The sequence below is a fragment of the Balearica regulorum genome, chromosome 23 (genome assembly GCF_011004875.1).
Source record: "Balearica regulorum gibbericeps isolate bBalReg1 chromosome 23, bBalReg1.pri, whole genome shotgun sequence".
Classification (NCBI taxonomy): Eukaryota; Metazoa; Chordata; class Aves; order Gruiformes; family Gruidae; genus Balearica; species Balearica regulorum.
In genome coordinates this window covers 6,632,280-6,653,386 of record NC_046206.1, presented here as the reverse complement: position 1 = coordinate 6,653,386, position 21,107 = coordinate 6,632,280, and the positions used below count along the sequence as shown (strand labels likewise).

Here is a 21,107-nt window from a genome sequence, read left to right as displayed (position 1 = left end):
ATTTTCAGAAGTGACCTCAGTATGCCAGCAGCTCCTCTAATTACCAGTGATCTTCCCTTTCCTGAGCTTGCCCTATTGTTTTCCTGGGAATGTATGTTTTGAGAGCATCTCCTATAAAGAAGAAATGGGGAGGAAAACAAGGTATGACTGAGCTAACATTTTCAGAATGTCCTTTGCTATATTTGCAATTTTTTCCTTGTTTTTCAGTGTTCTGTTTTCCACAATAAAGTCAACATTTTCTATAAAAAGCAAGCCCTCTATGAAGAGCTGGTTTGCCTAATAGCAGTTTTTATGTATAAATGTTGATAATCTCTGTTTTGTCAAAGGAAAAAAGATTTAATGCCTTTATCTTTTGGAATGATTATTTATAGAAGAGGAGGTCTCCCTAAGATGTGATCACAGACACATATTTTAAGTATAGTAGGCAAGTCAAACTGCGGGCGGTTGTTTATTCATTAACCTCACTGTAGCTAGGCTGGCAGCCTCACAGTATTTATTTACTTTGTGCTTACCGTGGGGAGGGATTTGAAATCCAGTGCAATTTTATTCTGAGTCCCAGGAGAGATGATTCTGTCCTTCCAGTCATGTCTCATTTCGTATGAGTAAAATGCTGAGCATATTCTAGTTAGCAGTGTAGCAATGAATATTGCAGTAAGGGGAGACTGAATCTTCAGTCTGATGTAGGTACTGTTGTGATTCATTGCCAAAACTTCCTTTTCTGGGAACGAGCAACATCATAACTGAGAGAAATACAAGAACCGGGTTTCTGCTCCTCTTAGCAGGGAGCGTTAACCGACACCCTGCCTTAAATAAATAGCCATGCATGCCAGCATGGAGATAAACTTGAAGAAAGTGTAAAACTCTAGGACGGCAAGTATCTGAAATGGAAGAACAGTGTAACAGATGAAGCTGATTATATCCCTCATCCCTTCCAGCACCTTCAAGCTTTGCTACTAATAGCAGTAAAAGGTTCCTAATCACTTCAGCCTTCCTTATTCTTAGACAGCAGGTAGTTGGAGCCCTTGGCCTCCTCTGCTAACTGTAATGATGAAATTTAAATGCATAGGCTATTTAAATTCAAGAGCAAAGCTGGCTGTCGCGCTGGCTTGGCAATGCATGTGGAAATCCAGAGAGGCAGAGACCTATGTTATTTAACTCCTTGAAGTCGTAGTCAGTAGTGGAACAGCAACAGAGGCCTCGTATCATCTGCCCTCTTCTTTACAGAGCAGTGAGGGTGGGCTTGGGAGAGGGGAAAACAGTACTTGTGACTTCATAGCATGAGATAGAAACTTGGCTGCCTACTGATGAGTTGTTTTGTGTCTTTTAGACACATTCACACGCTTAATTTTTCTGTAACTTTTCAGGAAGCACAGAGAATTGGGGGATGAGAATTTAGCACTGTCTTTAAGTTGTTGCGCTAGAAGAGCGTAGCTGCACTAAAGATTTCCTGACGCAGTGTGGCCTAGAATCCCCCCAGTCCCCTGGCAAACCCGCAAGGTGGAACACCTCTGCTGATAATGCCATGTGGGGAAAGTGGGGTTTATGCAACTCTGTTCATGGAGGAAATTATGCCGACTTCTCACTGGAAGGCGTAAAGCTCATTACTTGTATTTACTTGTAATTCAGCTGCTTGGCAGAGGAGGTTAGTGCCCGAGAAGTCCTTACTTCCCCTGAAAATGTAGGGCATGGGTGGACTGCAACAAAGGCACTTCTTTCCTTCCTGGTTGTAGTGAGCCGAGTGTTTAGCACAAGGCTGTTTCGCTGCTGGGGAGCGAGCCTGCTGCACAGTAAAGCACGGGGAGCAGGACAGAGGGCTCAGGGAGCTAACAGCACCTCTGAGGAGTCCTTAGCTGCATAGAGGGTGTGTAATCACCTGTGCAGAATACAGTGAGGGCTGTGAAGTCATGAGTCACTTCCCTTTTTCTAGTCAGTGAACCCTCCTTTTAAAAAGTACAGAGGAAAAGATAAGGCTCGTATTGATAGAAAGCACCGTATTCTTCTGTTGGCAGCTGTGTCCTTGTCACCGTGTCCCTTCTCTTCAGCACTCCGAAGCAAAGCAATCTGTGATGAAAATATGAGCGTGTGATGCTACAAACCTGGTGATTGCTCTGAACAATGACATTGGCACCTGACTCAGGGGTGTCTGAAATACTTTTTTCTACTTGAAGCTAGGAAAACAGAACTTTAAAACACTGTATGTAGGAAAGTGAAGTCATTGACTAACTGGTGTCACCAGTTAACACCTACTGAAGTTTTGTTTCTAGATTTTCAATTAGGTTTGTCTAGTAGCATCAGGCTTCTGTATTAGATATTAGAGCTCTCATCCCTCTGTTATATATGATGGTATTAAAAGTGGTAACTAGCTGCAACTCAGTGACAATGTTTATTAATTTGGTAAAAGAAGGAGCACAGATGTCTCGGGTCTTGTGCTCTAACAAGGAGGTTTTAAGCTGCAATTGATCAAATGGTATGAAGCCTTAAAATGAGATCACACTTTGTTTCATCCTCTGTGTGTTTCCTCTCTCATTGTTTGCCAAATACACATGCTTCTGTAAGCTCTCAAAAGGTATTTATGGACGTTTAAGTTGTTCTCAAGGGCATGAGATGTTTCTAAAATGCTGGTCTCAAGGTGTTGTCCTTACATCAACCTCTGAGAACCCCTGAGGCCATCAGGTCCAGGTTTGCTGTGAGCACAGATGTGTCTAGCCAAAGGCTTTTTCTGGTGCACATGATATCCTGCTTGCTTGAGCAAACCTGATAGCCTGATAAGGAGTGGGGTGGCATACCTGCACGGGGACTGTCTCCTGTCTGCCAGAAAGCAGCTATATGAACAGGAATAAGCAGATTAGGGTAAATTGTACTTACTTGCAGTTGCCTTTCTGGGGCTATGTTAAATATCACCAGCAAAATTCAGTTTTCGGAGAATAGAATACAAACTTTAGTTCTGGAGAACCAAGAACAGGGTTCTGGAGAACTGAATATGAACTTCAGGTAAGTCTGTTGTCTGTGCCTCAGTTTTTCCACCCTTTGTACTTCGCAGATGAAGACTGGAAAAGTTCTGTATGGATTCAGCACTGCATTATTCTTTGCACAACAGTCGCCATCCCTTGTACTGCCATTCTTTCAGGTTCCTTGACAATCTGACGAGTTGATCTTGCTGCATCTCAAAAGCTCCTAAATATTACCATGCCTCTAGTGTCCTCTGAGGCAGGACCTTCTGGATGGTGGTCACATCCCCCTTGGGATGTATCTCTAAGGTTACTTTTTGGTTCGACTGACAATTGACTATTTTAGCCTTCTCTTTCTTCCAGCTTTAGGAATTGATTCCATCTGTTGTCTGTTTACCTGACAGCCCTCAGCTGCATTTTATAGACTGTTAGACTCAGGTTTTGTTTGTTTAATTATTATTACTGGTTTTATTTTGGCCAGTGTCCCAGTTGCCTAGCAATGTCAGTAGGTGCTTTGAAAAGAAATAGGAAAGCATAAGCTGTCTGCAAGGTAGAACATTATATTCTGCTTCACATTGAGTCTTTTTATCTGCAAGTCTCCATGGACTCTATCAGCATTGATAAATGAAATTCACCCTCTCTTTTGGAATGCAGGGGAGGGAGAGGAAGACACAGGAAGCAGTCATCATTCTATTTTTTACAGATGATAACCAAGGCAGAGAAAAGCAAAGCAAGGTAGAAAGCCTGGTTTGATATCCTGACCCACTGAAGTCAGACATTGATCTCATGGGAGTCATGAAGAAAGCTGAGAGCATATCGCTTGAAAGAGTTAGAGCTCTGTTGAATTCCCGTTGCAGCTAATGGGTTGGATGGAGCTCACAGTGTTAGGCATAGTAAGGAAGTGAGCAAGTTGTGTGGAGTGAGTTTATTTAGTTATTTCCCAAGAGTAGGAATATGGTCCCAGTGGCAGCACAGACATAGGACAGGGTAGTAAAGAAATCAGCACATCCTCTTTACATGTATTATGCTCTTTGTTCTGTTCTTTCACTAGGAAAAGGGTTATGATTGATTGTTGTCTGAGTTTAGCTCACAGTCCCATGGAGCCCGGCCTTGTGAAATTCAGGCAATGTCTCTATAGGGAGGGCTGGATCCAGGAGCCAAGTTTGTACTTCTGAGCAGCTGCAAGCATGACTGAAGAGTATGTATGCCACGGGGGCATTGCTAATGGGAACTATAGCCCCTGTAGTTCCTGCCCTCCCTCTGGTAAAACCACTGTTGACTCTTTACCACTAGTAATAACAGCTGGGTGGTAACTTTGTCCTTGTTTCTAATGGCAGCATTGTACCCATAAAAGTTGCCATTGATTTTGTGTGTGGTTGCTGTTATCAAAAGAAAAAAAATATGAACCATTCTGGGGTTTTTTTCTCCCAGCAAAGAACTGCAGGTACTTTGGCTACATGCTCTCTTTACAGAAGTACATTTACTGGACGATCACGCAAAAACCCTAGGCCTTGCTTTTGAAGGTCAGGACGTTAGAAATAGCCATGTAAAGAACGACTGTTTTACAGATGAGTGAACCCATCAAAACGAGTCACTCGGCAGAGCAATATGAACAGGCTTGATAGCAGAGAGCTGTTACCACGTTTGGTAGTAGAAAGCAGCCTGAAGTATCAGCTGTAGCCTGCTAGTTTTGCGTGAGCAATGAAAATGGTCAGTGGTGTGTCTTCATGTATGTAAGGCTTAATGTGCAGGCTGGAAAAAACATGGTCTCTGAGGGGCAGTGATATAGTGGGCACAGCTCTGGTTGGACTGTTCTGAATTACGTTTTGAATCAGTTGCTCTGGGCGATAAACAGCTTCCTTCAAGAGGCAGCTGGCTTTAGAGCTGGAATAGGGAACAGGAATTTAGGCAACTCTGAATAAGGTTATGTCCTTATCTCTCTTGACCTGATAATGCCATAACAGATTCAATGACAAGATTACGTAGCTGAAGACATAATCTTGTAAGCCCTTCCTCTTACAATGCATCCATACACTGAAGTCTTTTTGTGCTGAAGTTTCCCCTTTACAATGTGTTTTTGTCACATCCAGTTCCACAGAGCCATGAGGTGCTTTCTGAAGAGGAGCTTTATTTATGCCCAGGCAGGCACCTTCATCTGTTGTAGCAAGATTTGCCGTAGGTCTCTATCATCCACACTGAGATGAACCTCGGCGTACACCTTGTGTACTTTCTTGCAAATAGGATGCATGGTTAAATAAAGTTTCAGAGAGATGTGTGGCTTTATCCCGAGAGTAAAAAAACAATGTGGCTGCCCACCACCCTCTACTGGCCTATGCAGGGACTGCTTGAGGGAATGCTGGCTCTGTGTATGATGGGAAATTCTCTTAAAAAGATGAAAGAAAGGTGTGGGGGGAGGTGAAGCTTTTGGCATTAAGCACTTCTGTTACCCTTTTTGTGGCTGAGTACCACAAGGCTTCATCTTCCTTTTAAAATTAGGGCTACTGTCATCAATTAAAAATAAATAGTCAACGTTTTCTTACTTGCCAAAACCATTTTGCAGAGCAACAGGTGAAATCAGAGAAACTGAACTTTTTGTCCAGCTGTGGCTGTTTTGCTGATTTTTTGGGGATGGGGTCGACACAGAGGGGAGTGTAGTTCTGAGTCAACACGAAGGTGATAGTAGCACTACACGTGTGTTGGCTTTAGTAGTTTTATCTCACATTTAACATAGTTCAGATGACAACAACATCTGGTCTAGGCACATGAGGGAGTTTTCTTGGCATTGACTCAGAGCTCTGAATAAGTCCTAGATAAATCATCCAAAGCAATGATCGTAGCCTTTCTGGCAATTCAGTTTCAATAACTCTATTGTATGACAAGGTGTATGTAAGCTGTCAGCACAAATGAATCCATTCTCTGTGAGTGGGACAGTATGGAATCTGCAGGTTCCAGTGGTATCGTTAGTGTGGAAACACCACAGCCCAAGGCAGTTTAAGTGCTGAGATGACATAACCCAGTCATCTTGCTAGAAAACATTATGACATAGAAGAGCCTGGGGAACTGAACCAGAACAAAGACCATGTCCATATGGCATCATATTTCCTGGGAAAACTTATTTTTATGCTTTTTGACATGCCTACAGTTCTGGTGTTATGCCTCATTTACACTGGTACATTCTTGGAGATCTAGTCAATAATTCCTTATGTCTGCTGTTACAACAGAGAGCAGTGTGACTCGTGTAGTCATCTGAGTTATTTCTATGGTTGTATGGCCTGCTGAGAAAGTTTTATAATGGCCTGAGTTTACACTGATCTCCTTAATCTCAAGCTCAGATATATCAAACAGTGGACGAATTTCATGACTACCAGAAAAGTGAAGTAAATTTCATCTGTCTGGGTAAAGCATCTTTTCTTGTACAGTTTTAGCACTAGGCAGATCTGAAGTTTTGAGTTAGTGCATTGAGTGGCCAAAGAATAAGCCCCAGGCAAATCCAACCAGAAAGGGAAGCTTCACTCGATGACTGCAGGGTAAATCCGACAGTTTTGCTGCAAATTTAGTGAGCTGTTGCTGCACAAATTACAGCATGTAAGGGAGGCACTCTAGTGTGGTCTGAAAGAGGTGTGTATTTTTAGCAATGGCTGCAAAGCCTTGCTGTCACAGAAGCGGTGCACTATGGCACATTAGTCCCACAGCAAATGCTTCATCCTCTCTGTTTTATGTCAGCACGCAGTAATAACGAGCGATGGGGAACCCTCCCCATCTCCTTGCAGAGTAGGGAATACAGGGGTGGCAGGAATGGAGGCACCCAAGTCAGAGAGTTTTAGCACATTTTGTCCTTAGTGCTTTAGCCAGTCACTGCCTGCAGTTTTATATTTATGATCCTGTATTGGGGTATTGCTTGATAGGTCTTTAATTACCTGTGGGTTTAGTCTGAACAGGCCTCTCTAGGGACAGTAAGAACGTTTTCAGTGTTATTGAATGTCATCTCTGTGCAAACTGAACAGGGGAAAAATATTCTGATAACTGTGAAATATATGGGGGGTGGTAGGCTTTCTGGCTGCTGATTTTTATTTTTTTTTTCCCCTCTGATGAGAGTTTCAAGGTCAGCTGGTTCCATAGATACACATAAGCCAAGAACAAAATGTACAGATGCGCCAGGAGTCAGGGACACAGACATGCTGGCACTGTAAACAGACCTGGATGATGTCCAGTATCATCAGGCAGCGAGCACACAGGAGTGTTCATAAAAAGGCACTTTATTACAGTGATACCAAGATTTATCTTTCTCTCCATTGCATCATTAAACATGAATTATTTGCATTTTTGTGGAAAAGCCTAGATTCAGCACAATCTCAAAATTTTATTTGGAGGATGGGGAAAGGTTTTATTCATGTACTACAGAATCCTATAGCAATATCTGAATGCATAATAGACAGTTGCTTCCTTGAATAAGTGGCTGGAGTAGAAACCAGAAGACTGGTTCTTTTCCTGATTCTGCTGCTGATTTATTGTGTAAACATAGAAAAATCTTTTACTGTTGCGAGTTCCCATACACCCTCTCCTTTCCCTCCTAGATATGTTTCCTTTTGTCAGATATTTGCTTGAACTAAATATCAACCAGTCAGGCACAAGCTGGAAATATCTTCATCTAGCAGTCTTTGGCAGACTTAAAATATTAATGCATTTTATAGTGTACTTATTTTTCATAACTGTCAGTTGTTGCTACTGAGGCAGGGAATTCCTTATAAATATTGAATCCTGCTGCAAGGTCTGGGAAAAAAAAAATAATCTAGAAATGGTTCTCTTAAGCTCCCAAATGACTGAAAAACTGCTGAAAATCTTCCTAATGTTAGTAAATTATGTGGAAATCCAAGAGCTCAGAAGTTAAGTTATAGTTCTTGAATTTACCAGTCCATGCAGATTACTTACTGGACATAGACACTTTGGGGGGAAATGGAACAATTGGTTTTATTCTTAAAGACTCCCTAGAAGTTGTTGTAGTAAGATGCATCTCAGAAATTGGCTTGAAGGGCTGTTGCATATAAAAGAACAAAACTTAATTGCAGAGGAGATCCACTGCTCCGCTTAAGCACTGGAATTTTGGCAAAGCAAAAAATTCCCCTGGTAGAGCAGTTCTAGCCCTTGCAGGGGAAAAGAGTGCGCAGACAGGGTCTGCTATAGTCATGTGTGGTCAGCAACCACTATGCTACTTGTTATGGCAGCAGGAATTCACGTTTTGGTTCTTTTATGGACCCTCCCACTACCCTTCTCACACCAAAAGGATTCTACTGCAAGGTTTACTAAAACTCAGAGCCATGTATGTTGTGAATTTAAAATGAGGTTTGATGGTTTTTCACCTTTAGATCTCTAGTTCAAATCTAGCCTAGGTTAGCCACGACTGAAGCGTCAAGTCCCAGGTGACATCAGTCAGATGCTAAGGGACCAGGCTCTAAGCTCCACTACAGCCGACACTAACTGAAATAGAGAAGCCAAGGGTTATTTGCCAGGGTATTACCACTAATCTATCGTGCACTGTGCTGGTGAGCCTCTCTGACAGACCCCTTCTGGCTCCCTGGCCAGTCACCATTCTGGCTCCTCTCCAGTCACCTGAATACCCTTGGGGTGTAACAAAAGAGCAGCACTGGGGGAAGGCTGTCCATACAGTACCCGTTTGTGGCTAAATAGAGGCCTTTTGTCCCCAGGGCTGCTAGTCTGCTGCCAGGCACACACACACGACATTAAACAGTAATAAAAAGACTTCATTAGAGTCAGTGGGGGTCACTTTTTCTGCAGCCAGAATAGAGCTGAAAAGAGTCCTGAAGTGAACTCGGAGCAATGACCTGCTCTAACAAATGCTGAGTTGCTTTTCATTCCTAAGAGTGGATTGCAAATAGTATTAAAATATGCCAGTTAAATAAACTAGCATGCTGATGTGCATTGCCTAAACTCTATCTTCAGGATATTATTTTTGTCCCGTAGATTGTGCTTTCTGCAAAGTAATCACAGAAGATGCTGGAAGTGACTGTTTTATGTTGCGCTGATCTGTGATGTTCAGTGGATTGTTGTTTCATAGAGGGCCACAACCCAGGACTTCAAGTGTGCATGCCGGGCTTTGGTTGAGCTCTGTCTGGAGCACTCTCATGCAAAACCATTTGTGGAATCCCTTGGAATCAACTAAATATCATTCCTTGTAGTTAAATGAAGGAGTTGCTGGCTCTACCTCTTGCCTATCTCTTTCAATTGCTGGGAAAAACACAAGATAGAGGTAAGATCCTGTTTCAGTGAAAGGGCTATGTAATGGCTGAGTTTGAGAGGCAGACTGTACTACACCCTGTATGCACCCATCTCTCTCTGGAAAGGGAAGGCTGTATGTTTTTAGGAGAGAAGTTAATGCAACAAGATTCCCACCTGAAAGAACCAAGGCATCTACTTTTGTCAGGAACCTTTCTGAATTCTGACAGCCTAGCAAGGAAATTCTTTTCATAAATTCACCATTATTAGCACTGTGCTATGACTACTGCATTTTTGTTGTTGTTGCTGAGCTCACAGGCAGCGAAAGCCAGGCGCTCTGGAAGCTGCAGTGGTAGTTTATTCACCGAAGCGATGTCATGCGCGTGCAAGTTCACACACATTCAAACAGTGCTCCTCACCAGTGTTTTCTAGCCCTGTAGCTACAATCAGCTTCAGTGGGAAGTTTAGTTTCTGGGTGCCCTTCAGCCTTAGGTTCTGCTGCTGCACCTGCAAAACAAGAGCTTAATTAGTATTAATTATAACAGCAGCTCACTAAGAACTGGACTAACACACTTGCGGGCAATCCAGAAGTTAAAAGATAGCAAAGGCTTGGGATGTGCGTTGGCTGGCGCAAATCAGTGCTAGGCCGTAGCTCCACATAGCTGTGAGAAGAGCTGTCTCTTTCCCTAGGTTAGCATTAGCTCCTCATTATCACATCAAAAGAAATGGCAAGCAGACTCCTCCACACATGCTTCACAGAGGCGGGGGTGTTTGGGTTTATTGCAGAAACTTTTCCTTCCCCTTGTCTGCCTCCGTTCCTACTTCTTAAGTTTCATTTGGAGTTTGGGGTTTGAATAAGCCCCAATACACAAAAGGAAGTCGAGACGGAGTGGGTGACTGTCACATCTAGATTTCAGAGCTTTACTTGAAAGCTCAGCTCCCGTTCAGTAGAGTGCACCAGGAAAGAGTGGAGGTGGATGAGGCTATCTTAGAAGCTGTTTCCAGCTCTGGCTTTTACAACTCTGTTTTCTTCTAGTGGGATGGTAGGTTAATGGTTGACAAACGTAAAGAGACAGCTCTCATTCCAGAGATCAAATTGCACAACAAATTAAAATGCTCCCTGAAGGCACTGTTGCTCCCTCTCCTCTCAATACATGTAAAGCCGATGACAGCCTCCACTGATTTCAGAGCGAGCTACGGATTCTGTCACTGGTGCTCAGATTGAAGATTGTCCTTTTGGGTAATAGATGTCACAGGGCAGTCTGTGCTCATCGATGGGGATGGCTCATTTATGTGCGGTGGAACCTCAGGGAAATGGAGGTTACTCCCTGTTTGGTTCATGACAGCTCAAGAATTGGACTGTCCTGCTGCATTCTGTAGGAACCAGCAAAAATCCAAACTGTTTGTTTTATGAAAGCTTTTTATATACATAATGTACTCAGAAAGCTATTTAGTTATACCAAAATGAGATTAAAGTTTGTTCTTCCACATCTTGTTCTGTTTACAAATCCAGGCGCTAAACATTCCGCAGTTGCCATAATTTCACCCCTGTGAATAGCCTTGTACATCCTTTGAACAGTGAAGCACAGCTGTTAGAGCTTGTGAGCAACCCCAGGAAAATCAAGATGTTGCACTGAAGTGAAATTTGTATCCACACACTCCGGGAATTGGATCATTCATCCCATTCTTGTGTAAGGGTCTAATTTAGATGCCTTCTGGTAACTACCTGTCTCTCTGCATCAGTTAGGAAATAGCATGACTGTTTAGTCTTGGACTAGTGCATCCTAAATGGCATTACCTAAGGTGAGTTTCATCCCAAACACCAAGAGAACTTTGTGTTATTACTGACACAGAGAAGCAATCTTTCTGCATTTCCTTGTTTACATACTAGCCTGAGAGTCTACCCAAACTGTACTGCCATTTTCTATTAGATCTGCCCTTCTGCACCAAGCTGATACCCGGAGTTCTTTAACGTATTGCAAACTTGTGAGGCCATTGACAACTTCTTAACCACCTTAGCAAGAGCACATTGATGCCACTGACTCACTGAAGTGTAGTTTCCAACTGGAAAACTGTTTTCACATCTGGCTGGTATTTAATCAGTACAAATTGCAAGATGTCTGTTGAAATGATACATGAAACAATGCAGTAGTTTACAGTGTAGGAACAAGGAAGCAAAAGTCTACCAAGATGCATGCCCTCATGGACCCATGCAAAAGGTGCTACCTCTCTGGGGATTAAATAAATGGCTCCTAAAAGTCCTATCACAGTGATTGAAGTACATACCCCTCAAGTGCCCCCTTCTCTGTGGCCTTTGCTGTGCTTTGCAATGCGTCTGATGCCTCAGGTCCTGTGACAAACAGCAGCCACAGCACACAAATGCACTTACGGCGTGCACTGGGCAGCATCTGCAATCCCACTCTCTCCTCTGAGCTGACATCTGGACAGAGGGGCGAGCACAGCGCTGTGTAATTGCATAAGGTATTGGCAGAGCTGTGGCAAAGCGAGAAGAGTGTCAAAATTATATGCCTGCTCATGAACTGACAAATCTCGTTAGCGGAGAGGTCTCTTTTTTTCTAGCTGAATAATACATGTGAGATGTTGGGGAAACAGGGCTTTCTGCAGCCTCACGAATTAATGGGCGCTTTGAAAATCCAGCCTCCACTTTAAACACTCAACGTGCCCCACTTTTTTCACTGTTTGTAGGGAAATCGGTGGAAGGACGTGGTGCCGGCAGATGGCAGTGCCTGTTAGCAGAGTTCCACTCGTGTCAGGAGAAATAGGAGCCTGCTCAAAACACGAAAACGTTTTTATTTACATTGCATGAAACACGGTGCCATTTCTCGCATGTGAGCAATGCAATGGCGTAGCTTGAGGTAGGCAAACACCACAGAAATAACTATACTGTGAGCCCACTCCTCAGCATACCTGGGAGACCTCTGTCTGCTTCGAGGCTGTTGACTGGGTTCATAGTTCATAGTTAATATGCATTGGGTAAACCTGTGCAGGAGGTGGGAATGAAGGCTTCTCCTAACGTTGACCAGGTTGCTTTGCAGACTTGCAGAGACTCTGTTCCTCTAGGGCTGCTGGCTGGACAGCTTTTCCTAGCACAAAAATTTATTCCAAGTCTTGTTAAAAGAAATTAAATAAAAGAAGCAGCAGAGTTGATGTCTTTATGAAGGTGACACTCTCCTTAGTGCTGGTGAAGCAGCATCCGGGGACTTAACCTGCTCTGAAAGCCAACGTTATGATTTTGGGGGGACTAACTCTCATGCGGTATGAATTACTGTTTAGTACTTTTTAAGTACGTTTGAATGCTTATTAAAAACCAAAACAAAACTGTTCATGTACTCCCCAAATAGCACTTTAATAAGGATACTTCATGTATCATAGACATACTCCTACAAGGTAAAATAACTATTGCTGAAAGGAGCACTCCTAACAGTTATGCACAGGCAGATCTAACATAATTTCATAGGATTTAAGCAACAGTTTATTACCATGTCTTTTACTTTAATTGAAAATAGTTTTACTGCTGATTTGAATGTAGTCCTCTGTGCTGTTTGCAACCAAGATGGGGTAGCACTGTTCTAATGCATGCGAAACAGGAGCCAAACTGGCTAGTCTGATCTCATTGCCCATGCTGTCGTGAAGTGGGAAATATAAACTAACAACAAGTGGAAAAGCAAAATAACATTGCAAAACTCATTTTTAATGGCCTAAGTGCTTGGTCTGGCTCCAGATTCCTATCCCAGTGGGCCAGATCCAACCTGCATGTACAGATCAGAGAACAAGAACACTGGGAAAAAGTGGTATGTGCACAGAGATGTGCTTTCTTAACCCAGTCCCCTGTGCAATATGATTATTAATGATATTCAAAGCTGTGGTTATTTCCCTCTCTTTAGCGTGGCTGTCTTTGAATTTTCCAACAGCTATTTTTCCAGTCTAGCTTCCATAATAAGGTGTTACATATCCAAGATTTAAGATGATTAGGAATGAGATTTTCTGATCTACAGGAAGTTCCACTAGTTCAATTTTTTTCCTGTTCCAAAACAACAATGCAAATAATACATTGCAATACAGTAAAATAAAAATGTCATTCCAATGCTGACATATTTAATTAGTGATGGTGTAACTTTAAAAAAATAAAAAAAATTGAAAGTCATTCAAAGCAGAACATGGAAAATACTGCTTTCAGATTCCAGCAATACTGACACATTCCTGTACAGTGCTTTGGTTTTGACAAGTTCTCTTTTCCTGACCATAAAATCTTCTGTGAAAGCATTTCTGATGGGCTGCAATGCCTTGTGGTCCTAGAATAGAGATTTGGGGAGGACAGAGCGACAGGATTAGGGGAACCGGGCAACAAAGCCTGAAGGTAACCTGCAGTCGCTAGGCAGATCTTCCTCATATATGCAGCTGGCCTGACATTTGCTGTTCAGAAGAGGAAATATTTTACTAAGCTAGGGAGATAGCATGGTATTATCAATGATAAAAAAAAGAATTAAAAAAGAGAAAGACAAAAAATACAGCAAACCACCAAAGCGCTTTGAGAGCATTGCCTGGGACTAGCTGGATTGCAGGCAAACACCACAACTCAGTCAGCAAACACCATTTCAGCAGCTTGATGGTTGACAGGCAAGGGAAGAGTGCCAGAGGAATCACGCTCTCCCTCCTTCTCCCCACTTTTCCCAAATCTTTGGTCCAGCCTGGAAGAGCTGGCATTTCCACAATGCCGATGAACGCGTACGCATGGGCTCCCTGTTAAATATTCAGCTTCTGCATTCCCTGTCCTCCTTTTTTTTAGGTACTCTTTGTGCGATTTTAAAACAAGAACGTCAGCCCCCACCCCCTAAAAAAATGAAAGCCCATCCAGTAACCGGGGAAGGAGAACCCAGGCAAGGGGAGAGCTGGAGTAAACACACGGCACTTGGGGAACTGGCAAGGAGGGCGAAGAGCATGTGGTGCCAGGGGAGCACAGTGCCTTGCATTTTCTCAAGGCACGGAATACGCCTCTCTCCCCCCCTCCCCAGGCAGCCCTTTCTGTGCAAAGCAGCGGCTTAAACCCCTCCCCCCTTTGCTTTCACTCCCGCCACCTTTCTCTGTGCTGCTCATTCAGAACAGATGATGCTCCCCGTCACATGCAGTCCTCTTCTCTCCCTCCCCTCTGCCCCAGCCCTTTAAAAAGCTTTATAACACCAAGAATTCATTTGTACGGGAGGGAGCAGGAACAAGGAAAGCAGGCATTTAATAGGCAAAAGTAGCACTGCAGCAGTGGAGGGTGAGGGTTTGGAGGACCCCGTGGCAGCTCCGACAGAACAAGGGAAATCAGGGATACCTAGGGACAGGGGCGTGTGCGTTTAAATCTTCAGTGCCACATAAATGTTTTCTAGTAACAGGCAGAGGGAAGAAGGAAGGAGACAGCCCAGGCATCAGAAGACGACCCCAGTGCTCTGGTGATGGCATGGATCGGACACTTTTCCAGCAGCTGTTTTGCCTACCTCTCAGCCCTGTCACCATCCAGTCTCCCCGAAGTGCCAAGGCACAAGACTGATGCACAGCCGCTCTTAGCAAGTAAGTTACCTGATTTTGTTTGTTTTCCCAGTTCGCGGCTTTTCTTCTCTGGTTGCAAAGGATCAGGAGCCCAGAAGGCAGGAGGACAAGCGGCTGAGGTATTAGGTCAGCTGAACAGCAGGTTTCTATCCCCAAACCTGCCAGGATGACAGCTAGTAGATGTGCTGTTGTCTAACTCGCCACCTGCTAGGGAACTCTTTGGGAAGCTGGGGATTAGATGTTGATCTTGGGCAAAAGCATTGTTGGATCTAGTAAAGGTGTTATGCAGGAAAAGACACTAAAAATGCAGAACTGCTCAGATACCAGATTAGTGGAGATCACTGGAATACAATGGGCAGGGGGAGACTGATCAGTAAGCAGCCCTGAAATGCATGGACTGAGCCCATAATCCTTACCTAGAGTCAAAGATTAAATTCTTTTATAATTAGAATACTTACTAGTCAGCTTAGGGTTTAAAGAGCCCTTGCAGTATAGTCTCCAGACGATAAAGTGGCATGTTCAGCCCTTGGAGGGGACAAGTAATTTAATGCATTGGGAATCCCTAGGGGTGTTTATTTTTCTGGGAGGTAAAAGTGTGACTCATTTTTTTATTGATGTCCTGCTGCATCGGTTGAAAAGGCACCCCAAGTTTTCCTTTTTTGTATTAGCATAAGGTGGTTGGGACTAGTATGCTAACTTTTATACAGCATATGTCTCAGTTGGTTTTGACCTGAGAGTTTCAGGAAGAAACTGTCCCTGTCCCAAAAAGCTTGCTCTCTGACTTTCTGGGATTCTGTAGTCAAGCAGGTCCTTCCTCCTGCACCCTTTTACTTTTAAGTTGATAACTACCTTAGATTTATAGGGGAGTAGCTCAGAGGGAAGCAGAACTGGCTTCTCCCACTAGTTCTCTGACCAATCCAAGCAAACAGTATTTTCTATAGTATGTGGGAAGTGTGTCTGGCTGTGGTTGTGTTGGGGGAGTTATTTCACTTCTGGGGTTCAGTTCTTTCCCCGCTGTTCCCACTCAGTTGGAGATAAAGGATCAGGATCATTTCTGGTTCTCCATCTCTGGAAGGTTCCAGCCCAATTATTTACAGACCTGGAAAAAGGCAGAGTTTTGGAGTCATGTTCTGAGACAAATCTCTGTGCTCTTTTATATGTCACCCACTTCCTATTCAGTTTGAGGTCAAGAGAGCCACTTGGACATTTGGGGTGAGCACTGGCACTTAACCGTCGGTTTGGTATTAGGTAGGTCACTTTGGCTCTCTGTGATTCATCTTCTCTTGTCTGCACAGTGGGTTCAATAGCATTGTTGAACGTCTTGGGGCAGAACGAGCCTGCATTTGGTCAGTTCAGCTTTGAACTGTTCGGATGCAAGTCACTGGAGAAGTGTGAACATCCTTCAATTTTTTTATTTTTTTATTTTTAAGCCAGCTGCAGGTCTGTATAGTGATTCCCAGTTGCTATAATGGTGAAATATCTAAACAATGGAGAACAGGAACGTGCCCTCTTGGGGCAGGATTTTCTCTTAGAACTGAGGTTTTGCTTTCCCCAATATTCAGTGTGTGCTGTGTGTAAAAAGCCAGTAGCAGGAGAAACAGCAGTATCTTATTAGAACAAAAGTGTCTCTTTTTCTTTGTTCAGTTGTGTTGGTTGACAGATAATGGTCAAATTTTCAATGATGCCATAAGGTCCCCCTAAAAATAGAGTCTGGGGTAAAAGGACAGAGACAGAGAGGCTGCAGAGTGTCTCAGGCAGAGTCACTTCCCTGGAGGTGGAAGGATCAAATTGATTTATTTTCAGGCTTTATTTGTTGGTAAAGAAAATACCATGACTGTTCAAAATTAAGAAAAACACCTAAGAGCATAATATTGTGATTGCCTCCTTTGCACGTGGACTTTTCATGCTCAACGTCTTTAATTCAATGAAGTATAAGGTTGAAAGTTACACAGATTATATCCTCCCATCCACCCTACGGATTGGAACTGTGATTATAGCAAGTAGTAGATATCCCCTGTGTTGTGGATACTGCACGTTCTCCAGTCCTTGTTCTGTAACAAATTGTTACAGCCTGTACGCTGGAGTCATTATGACGTCTCATAAGGCATTTTCTAGTTTTCATCTTTTTTTTTGTGGAAAAAAACTTCAAAGCCACCCCAGTCTTTATTCTCATTGCAGTTTGGTTTCTGAAGTCAATATATTTAAGCAACTGCAAACTTGTGTTAGGTATGGGATTTTTTATACTTTAATCCATAGTTGGGGGGAAATCTATTTGAAACCCGTAGCTACGTGAGTGAACAGAAACATTATTTCTTGGCATTGGAAACAGTCTGGGTAGGTTATTCATGCTGATAGGTCAGGCTATGCAGGCTTTCAGAGTACTCTTTAGACACACCTGAAACAAATAGGGACTGTATTTATTCACTGCTGCTGGATTGGTGCAAGGTAAGAACAGTGGTCTAGTAATTACAGACACTCGTTTAGGATTTTGGAAACTCTGGGTTTAATTCCCTGCCACAGACTCCCAATGTGAGCGTGGAAGAAGCAAGTGTCTTTGTGACTCACTTCCCCATCTTGAAATACGGGAAATAGAGCACTTCCTTGTTCCATAGATCTTGATAAATAAATAAAATGTTAAAGCATGTGATACCAGTGTTGAACACTGTGAAACACTTGGATACTCTGGGAATGGGGGACCACATTGCTGCCTCACAACTGACAATGAAAGGGCTCAGGGATATTAGAACTGTGATTATCCAGCACTGCTGGGGAGAAGGATAGACTGGGATAAAAGTGCAAATGTCCATAAGCTCTGTCTGTCTTTGTGTCATATTGACTTCCTACCCAGAGATATTTTCTTACAAGGTATTTTCTTTTGAAAGACTGGACAACTTCTGTTTCAGTATTTCTGAGCCTAATGAACTCTAAGCAGACAGGCGCCGTCATCAGCCCAGCTCTGGCACAAAGTCATCCTGCTTCCTTCGTAGCTGCCTAGTTAATCATCAGTCACTCGGTTTTGTGTTCTGGTGGGTGGGTGTCTCCTCTAGCCCCAGAGGAACTCCCTTGTAAAATCATTCCTGTCAGCATGCTAGAAAAGCAGTGCTGCCACTTAATGAAAACTCAAAGAGGACATGAGAGGCATCTTCCTACTTCAGGGCTGAGTGAGATTGCACTTTGAAAAGCAATTATTTGGATGAGGGAGCTTTTGAACCACATGTTTGTTAGTGAAATGCCACAAGTCTCCTTTCTTCTGCAGTTTCCTTAAATGTTTTGCTCTGGTTTTGAATAGCGTAACTCTTTTGCCTCTTTCCCTCCACCCATGGATCTCCAGGCACTTTCCAAAGAGGCAGCCACCACAATCTCTATTCATAAGTCAGAACACTGAAGCATGACATGATTTGCACAAAACCTACGTGCCTCTCTTTTTCTCGCGTGCATATGTATGCCTCGAAAGGTAATCTCCTGTTGGCATTGTTGACTGTTCAGTCTCAGTTGTGCACAGGCAGTAAATAAAAGGATAGTGGGAAAGATGCCTTTCCCAGGGAAATCAAAGCCCTGCCTGTCAGTCAGTGCTTATCTAATAGCTGTTTATCTCCAGATTGTCAAAGGCCATCTTTTCCTAATATTTCTTCTTCCTCTATGCACTAGCACTCAGTGTTCAGCCATCAATGCTTTTGTTCTCTTTGCCTGCTACTACTTTAATTTGTTCTATTTTGGGGAGAGGGGCAAGTTTACTAAAGAACAGTTGCTCATTTATTCTCATAATGCAAGAAAACACGGGCATCAGGTTTGAAACAAACGAAAAGGAGTATTCTTTTACACAAACTTAATGACAAATTCATGTCTTCAAAATCCTCCTGCCTGCCAGTTTAGAGCTCTCCAGAAGCAAATCCTATCCGCACTGAAACTTGCATGTACTTAAGCGAGATCAGCAGTTATTTAAATTGAAAAAGTCACCATCAGGTGAAAGTGTCTCTTGCAAACTTTTCTTGTTTTACCTTCTGCGATGTCTTCAACAAATTTCTGTCTTGAAGACTTGGAGCTATCAGGAGGTACATCAGCTCTGTCAGGCAGGGCTTGTAGACAGCTCTGCAAAACAATGCTTCCTGAAGGTACTTAGCTAACCCCACCTTGACTCTTCTTCATCAAATCTAAGAGCCCTAAATGTCACCACCTGCCCCGAGACTGTCATCTGGGCAAAAGCTGGGCAAGAGCAAGTCTGATGAAAAGCCTCTTTGCAAGGTTGATAATACACTGACTCACATCTCCTTTTGCAGTAGCCTGTCCAAAAGGAAAGCAGCTTTGTACAAAAGTGACATTTTTATTATCCCGGCCTTGGTTAACCAAAGATGGTAAATGCCAGTGAAACAGGAGGGTGCGTGTGACTATAAGAGGCAATTTCATCTCACAGATCTCTTTGCTGGAGGGAACAGTGATTTACAAACTGAAGTCTAAATCTCTGTGAGATGCTTGCACATAATTACCATTATCTGGAAAAGATGTGTATGCTTGATAGCAGTAGCAGTATATTATACGATGAAGGAGTTAACCAAATCCTTACATAGGTACAGTACTCCTTTTATAGTATCTTGTCATTTGTGCTAAAGTTTCCCAGAGCAGTTAAACTACTAAGGGAATGATAGCAAATTTCCTAGAAGATTCTTGTGCCTAGGATCTCACAGACCATTCATATCCATATCACAAATTTTACGGTTGAGGAATGAAGGCAGAAGGACACTCAGCGATTTGCTCAGAATTAGAGAAAAAATACTGAAATAATTTTGAACAGAAAGCTGGCTAGTCTTCAGACATGCAAACCAGTGCTCAAACTGCTAACCAGTATTATTGCTTTTAAAGAGTCTAATGCAAAGATTCATGTGCTTAATTATTTTCAATAACCACATACTGAGGTTATGCTTATAATACAATGGGAGAGCTTAAGATGAAGTATTACAAATTGTAATGCCACTGAAACCGTCAGTAAAGTTCATAGACAGCAGGAATTTTTCTGCCTTAATGGACCACTTGTAAGGTGTTCCTGAAGCTTTCCAGAAAGATTTCACTTGACCTATTGTTAAAGAGCAGTAGCATTAGAAAAGTGATGTTGCCAGTCTCTTGAGTTTTAGTTAAAGCAGGTTTTCCTGTACTTTCATTAATGGGCAGTCCCTCTGCTTCACCAGAGTGGTATTTCTAGGGATTTAGGCTTTTGGTTGTTTTTATTCTATTCTGTTCTTTTTAATATGTTTCAAGATCCTTTTGGTCTCTTTGGTATGAATCTAAAATATGAAACCTTACACTATAGATTAATGTCTTGGAATTGATTGTTTTCTCTTACGTAGTGTCAGCGGAAGTGAAACTCAGCTTCAAATGTAACTTTTATAACAAAATTATCTTTAAAACAATTATTTTAAAATTGAAAACATGCAACACTTACCTGTTTTTACATTTCTACACATAGATTGTTCAAAAGCTTTTTAGTCCAAATGCAGTAATTTTAACTTAATCAAACAACGCAAACAAAGATCAAAAGTAATATTCATAAGAAGGAAGTGAAGAGGTTCTCCTCTGTACCTAATTCTCTTTAAGTCAGTGGATGGGATGCTTCTTTCCCTATTAAAGAGGGGGGGGAAAAAAAAGTGTGTGATTGTTCTGACTTGGCACATGCTTTCACATGTTGTGAAGTGAGAATCAACATGTACCCTTATAATTTGACAGCATCTAGCAGACACTTTGCATGCATGTAAATAGACATACACCGTCAGGCAGCAGAGAGCCGGTCCGGGAGACTTGAATTTGCCACAAGGAGTAGAAAGTGACTGAAGATATATCTAAATATACCACGAGCCGGCTCTCAGGAGTCCTACCTTCAGAAGTGAAAGAAATAGAGGTAAGGATTAATATTCTGCCCAAATCCTTGATGTTGCTGTTTGAGGAAGGGAACAGCACAGCGCTGGGGTTATCTAGCCCATGTCCAGGATCACATGCAGTGAGGGCAGCAAACCTGATTCCTCCTAACTTCCCATCCCAGCATCATTAATCCCTATTATTTACCCCTTCCTGTGGCTGCACTGCCTCAGCCCTGGCCCAAACCCTTCAAACCAGGCAAATTTGCCAGCACGAAGAAGCTTTGGGACTGCGGCGTGGACAGATGGCTGGGCTCCCTAGTGAACAGAGCCAGCGGGTATGGTTCCAGCAACAGGCTCTGGCTGCTTCATTGGAGTAATGATTGATGGTGACTTATACAAGGGCTAAGAGTAATTCTTTGCTGTTAACCAGACTTGGCTACAGCAGAATGGAAGTGGAAATTTGTTGCTTCATTTATTCATCCTGCCTCTGCTTCCTTCCCGCCCACCCTTTGTGCTTTTTAATACCGAA

General features: G+C 42.8%; 1 protein-coding gene across 2 annotated transcripts in view; it reads left to right on the top strand.

Moving 5' to 3' along the window:
* The window catches only part of KCNJ5 (potassium inwardly rectifying channel subfamily J member 5), a 45,613-nt gene that overhangs the window by 11,032 nt on the left and 13,474 nt on the right, over positions 1 to 21,107 (top strand). The window contains exons 1-2 of one of the 2 annotated variants that reach the window (XM_010311241.2): positions 14,006 to 14,460; positions 14,579 to 14,753. The gene's annotated coding sequence lies outside the window, so the exon portion shown is untranslated. Of the gene's footprint in view, positions 1 to 14,005; positions 14,461 to 14,578; positions 14,754 to 21,107 lie in introns of those variants that run through there. The other variant, XM_075774538.1, reaches the window with a different exon arrangement.